A 5,418-nucleotide genomic window follows, 5' to 3' on the forward strand; every position below is an offset into this window, starting at 1 on the left:
AATTGGGTTTGTTAGGGGAATGATAGACTTTAAATTGAGTTGAAATGAAATAATGGATATATGACTATTTGCAGAGTTAACCTGATACCAGAACCTTGGCATCAATATACCAAGATGAGCTCAAATTTCTTTAGGTTGATGGGAATGAGGATTACGTCAAACTAAATTGAATTGCGGTGTACAATGATTTGGGAATCAGCCGTTCTAATAGTATCCTTACCCTTGGGAAGGGAAAACAGGTCGAAAAGCCTCAAAGAAAGGTCTCAAATTTCTTGAAGTTCCATTCCATAAAACTTCTCTTACTAACCGTTGTTTTGAACTCTTTGACCGGTTAAAAGCAAACCAAATAGTAGTATTTTATAATTTGGCTATAAAGAACTAATAGATAGACGAAAAAAGAAATATCTCATAACTTGATAAGTACCAATAGTCTAAAACATAATATTTTATTAAGTTATCTCTAATCATCGTTTTTTCTTTTCTCTTTCTATGGCTAATTCATTTCCTTCATAATCTCCACAGGAGCTCAGGTGGTTCCAAGTGTCGTTGATTCGGGGACTCCCTCCTTGATTATCTAGAAATCGTGCTCGCGAACTGAATGATATTTAGGTTTAGTTGGTTTCCCTCACTAAAAACGGTTTATTTGATTTCAATGCACTCACTGTTTAGAAGGTGATAATCTGTTTTCAGTTCTGGGTAGGATGTGGGATTCCTTAATTCAATGCATGCTTACATGAATATGTATACGTGGTTAGACATATGTCATTTTAATCTTTAGCTAGAGTTCAATTATTATGTTCTATCTACCGAGAACTACATTTTGACTCAACTTAGATGAGTGGTGGTAAACCGTTACTTTGGAATACATGTGGGTTGGTTACTAAGTATTCATTTTTGAGGAATACCTAGTGATGTCGACATTCATTGTTTTGACTGCCTTTCTGTGCGTGATGCAGTACTTTTCCATGACATCTCAAAACCGCTGAAATTATCCCATGAAAATCCCAGTCCTCACTCCTCAATCACAAGGCAATCAACCAGATTTATAAAATCGATGAAGCTAAATCATTGCATGTGTGAGTATGGTTCACCTGTAAGTGGCACGAGGTTGATTTTAAGGGTACTTGGAAGGTTTCCAGTTTGGATGTGTTGTTGGTTGACGAAAAGTTTAGATGTAAAGTTCAGTCTTGACACCAATAAGGTTAAGTGGGAATGTTACCTTTACCAGGTGCTGTGATCAAGACTTTGTTTGCACCTTCCTGTATATGTTCCTGCATCAACCCCGTCTACAAACACTCATGATTCTTCTACCACTATTTCCACCTCTGTATCCCTGCAAAGAAGGTATATATTAAACCCGATATTAATAATCCATATTAAATAAGCATGAATAAGTTCGAATTCAGTTATATATAATTGAATGTTGGTCATTTTTCTCATCCCCAGGGGAGGTCGAGGGGGTACGACTATACATTGCCTTGAAGAAATATCATCGTTAATTTATTACTATAATTGGTTTGACGTCCTCCTTGAAAATGGTAAGCGTTGAAACACACCTGAGAAGATTGCTTGGCACTTCCAGTATATTTTATGACAGTGACATCCAAGAGGGGTACTCTCCTACAGTGCCAAAGACCTCAAGATATTCCTTCCAATCTTTCTGAGCCAGTTGATTGCAACCTTCAACTTTGGTTTTGTTACTCCTCTCCTATAACCACTGCAACATGCACTAACCTAATTGTATATATAATCATCATAATCTTAAAACAATGCTTGCTTTCAAGAAATAATAATACCAAAACTTGGAACCTCCTAATATTTAAGAAAAGAGTATAAATGCTTTCAATTTGTAAAACTTAATATGTCAAAGATAGTACTTTCGAACTATGGCAAGTAATTTTATGGACACATTTTTTAAAAGAAAGAAAGAAAAAGAGACCAAATTAAGGATTATCCAATAACAACAACAAACAACAGCCTGAAACGGATCGATCAACAAACTATCGTTATCGTTACATTGTACATATCCAAGTGTCCACATTGATGGTCATTTGTCACTCATTAGTAGCTTACATCCTTATACAGCATGTTAATTAAGAAAAGAGGCCACATTAAGGATTGACCAACAACAACAGTGAACGACAGCACGTGCGGTTACGGCACAGGTCATATCCTAGTAGTGTATATGGAATAACAGAAAATGCATATAAACCTTTAAACTGTGCCGGAGTTTTCTTCAATTGTTCAACAGTAACATATTAATGCAAACTCATACTTCTCTGTCAGGGTGCACATGTTATCCAAACTCAATTTTAACACATTTCCAATATATTCCAGTAAGATATTCTTCGATTGTGTCCCTTTCTGATCCTCAACAAAATTCAATTCTCTTTCTGTCGGATAGGTCTTCATCCTCCTCACTGACGGACCCACAGCTGGGCTAACCCGGGCTTTAGCCCAGGTAGTCGTCACAGCCCAACTACTTAAAAATTGAAATGCTATATTGGGCCAAGGCTATTAGCCCAGGCTGAGAAAAAAATTAGAACTTCTTGGGTCCGTCCCTGATCCTCCTTAAAATAGTTCTTTACAAAAATTGTATTGTCACCATTTCCTTCCACATACGCTTGGAGCACATTTCTTAGCGCCACTGGCGTCATTGGCCCTTTGGATATCATCAACTTCACCATTTGCAATCTCCTCATCTATACCAATAATACCACCTACAACAACAACGAAAAAATTAATTTTTCAGTGGAATATTCACCAATATCATCCGAATCAACATTATTGTTGTGTTGATTGCGACCTCCAAAAACCCAGATGGTTAATCGCATTTCTCAAGACACATAAGTTAACACAAAGAAAACAAATTCTAAACAGAAATGACAGCTTGGGATTTTCATCTCTAAAGGGGTGATTAAGATTAAGAAATACAGATATACAAACATTGATCTAAAAAACGAATTCCACTTGAATATGTGGAGATGAGGTGAACTTACCATTTATTAAAGCATAACTTTTTCTTGTGTTGCAGCAGCCCCACTTAACATGTATAATCTAGATAGGGATAATGTCTTTCGTGGGCAATGCTCTGTCAAGTACTTACACTACAGCTGATAAACGTAGAAAGAATAAAACATGTCTCACCATGAATTAAACTAAATTCATGGGGCAGAAGGAGAGACGTAGAACGGAGATCAAGAGCATTGCTGATAGACACAATGAATTGAACTGAACAATGACCAAACTGAACTGTACATATGCATGGTCTCAATATGAAACTTTCCTTCTTGTTGAACTCTAATTATTCAACAGCTACGCCCATCTTCCAATCATGTATCTCAATATCCATATTGCAGTTACCTGCGACATAGTTTATTCAGTTTAATCTAAAAACGAAAATGCAATTGCATCAAGCAAAATGAACATCCAAGTGCATATTCAAAAACAAACAAATTAAGAACTACAGGGCACTACATACAAAGATGCTTTCTTACAGCAAAACAAAACTACAGTGCTATTCGAAAATCACAAAATAAAACAAAAAATTGATATGAAAAAAAAGAAGAGAAGATTGGTCTTTTTTTTCTTTTGACACCTAAGAGAAGATTAGTCACTTGAGTCTCAACCTTGGCATTATCACAAACAAATCGAGTGATTTTATTTTTTTTATGAATTTCTGCTTGCCTCTATTTTCAAATAGACCTCTATCTGAAATCAAAGTTTGAAAAATGAAAATAGTAAAGAAGGGACATGTACCTGCAATATATCGAATGCCGTAAGAAACACCATGCCTCCAATTTTGTAATTAGCAATTGTCCTAAACATATCAATTGAAAGAATTGAGAAAAACCCACATAAATATCAGTACAATGGAGTTAAAAAATCTCAATCAACACTAAATTTGAAGAAACCAAAACCAACCTGGGAGTTAACTAAGGATTCTGCTTGTGTATGAATTGATTCTGTCAGAAATTTTGAACAGTAAAATAAAAACTGGAAGTTGGCTTAGTTTTGGCCATGGATTTCTGTAGCGAGATGTCCAGACCTGCAATAAATGTATCAAAACTATGAATACACAAAACCGGTATGCTTTAACACCCAAATTTTAATCTCAACCATCTTATAAGAAAAATATTATACTTTTAAGCGAATGAACATATGCAGAATTCCAGAGGTTGTGATTTTATCATGAGCATTCCTTTAATTGGTTTCTTTTATGGTTGTTACTTGTTAGTTTGTTTAAGATAACATGGTGTTAAAAAGAAAATCACAAAATCAACCTCTGGAATTGAAAATCAGAAATTAAAATAAAAAGAAACAAAATAAAGAGAGATGAATAGTTACCTGAATCTTTGTCTCAAGGCTACCCATGTATCACAAACCAATGGAGTAAAATTACTGTGAATTTCTGCTTGGCATTTGTTCAAACAGTTATGTGTAAGGGTTGATCTTTTAAAAATAACTAAAAAATGAACGCAATACTAAGAGCGCTCTAAACATAAATCCCTTGCAAGTACCTTCAGTATATTAGATGTCGGAAGAAGAGCAATGCATCCAATTTAGGAATTAGCAATGGCACTAAACATATCAATTGAAAGACCTCAGAAAAACCCAATAACATATTAATACAATCAAATAGAAAATCTCGATGCAAACTAAATTTGAAGATACCAAACCTGGGTATGAAGTGAAAATTCTGCTTCCTGCATGAATTGATTCAATAATGAGATCTTGAACAGGAAACGGTGTTAGTTTTGACTGTGGGTTTCTTTTCTGTTCATGTGGGAAATGGTCAGAAAGTGGGGGTCAGTTTTGTTTGAAGTTCCGAAGTGGGTTAAAAAGTGGAGGTCTAGAAAAGTATTATGTTAGCTCTGTGGGCCTAGACTGAATGACAGAGCTGTATTTTGTAATACTCTCGTTGTTGTCCACGTCAATTTTTTGTGGGGTCAGAATAAAGAAGAATCAAGTATTTAGTTTTAATTATCATCTGGTTAGATAGATAGATGCCACGAATATATTGATTTGGCAACCCGTAATCACCTCCATTAAGCTTCCTTTTCATTTGGTGTCGTCAGTAACTTGAGTGGTGCTGATATATAAACATACCAGGCCAGCCACATTCGACCGTTTGCACTACAAATATTATTTAACTTCCAATTTAGCCATTTATTGTTCGAGCGATCGAATTCAGATGTACTTTCTACAAAAGCACTAAAATAATGTTATTAGTTAAAATATCGAGTCCTAACTAATGTAAATATGGGTATAAAATGTAGCACTTTCGTGCTTATCATTGGTTCATGTTCACCTTGATTTTATCAAAAGACGGAACAAAAATCGAATAAAGAATAAAATATATTTGGGAGACAGACTTATTTATAAGTCTTCGACTTTGGGTCGTACCAACTCTTAGTT

At 35.1% G+C, this 5,418-nt stretch overlaps 1 long non-coding RNA gene across 1 annotated transcript; it reads right to left on the bottom strand.

Annotated features, from left to right (window-relative positions):
* Positions 1 to 1,999: 1,999 nt before the first annotated feature.
* LOC113353734 lies at positions 2,000 to 4,820 on the bottom strand. The gene is made up of 7 exons (XR_003361496.1): positions 4,680 to 4,820; positions 4,521 to 4,581; positions 4,348 to 4,411; positions 3,925 to 4,048; positions 3,760 to 3,820; positions 3,000 to 3,363; positions 2,000 to 2,720 (listed from the first exon to the last, which is right to left on the bottom strand). It is a non-coding gene; the product is annotated as an uncharacterized LOC113353734 (long non-coding RNA).
* Positions 4,821 to 5,418: the final 598 nt, after the last annotated feature.

The sequence above is a fragment of the Papaver somniferum genome, chromosome 2, assembly GCF_003573695.1.
Source record: "Papaver somniferum cultivar HN1 chromosome 2, ASM357369v1, whole genome shotgun sequence".
Lineage (NCBI taxonomy): Eukaryota > Viridiplantae > Streptophyta > Magnoliopsida > Ranunculales > Papaveraceae > Papaver > Papaver somniferum.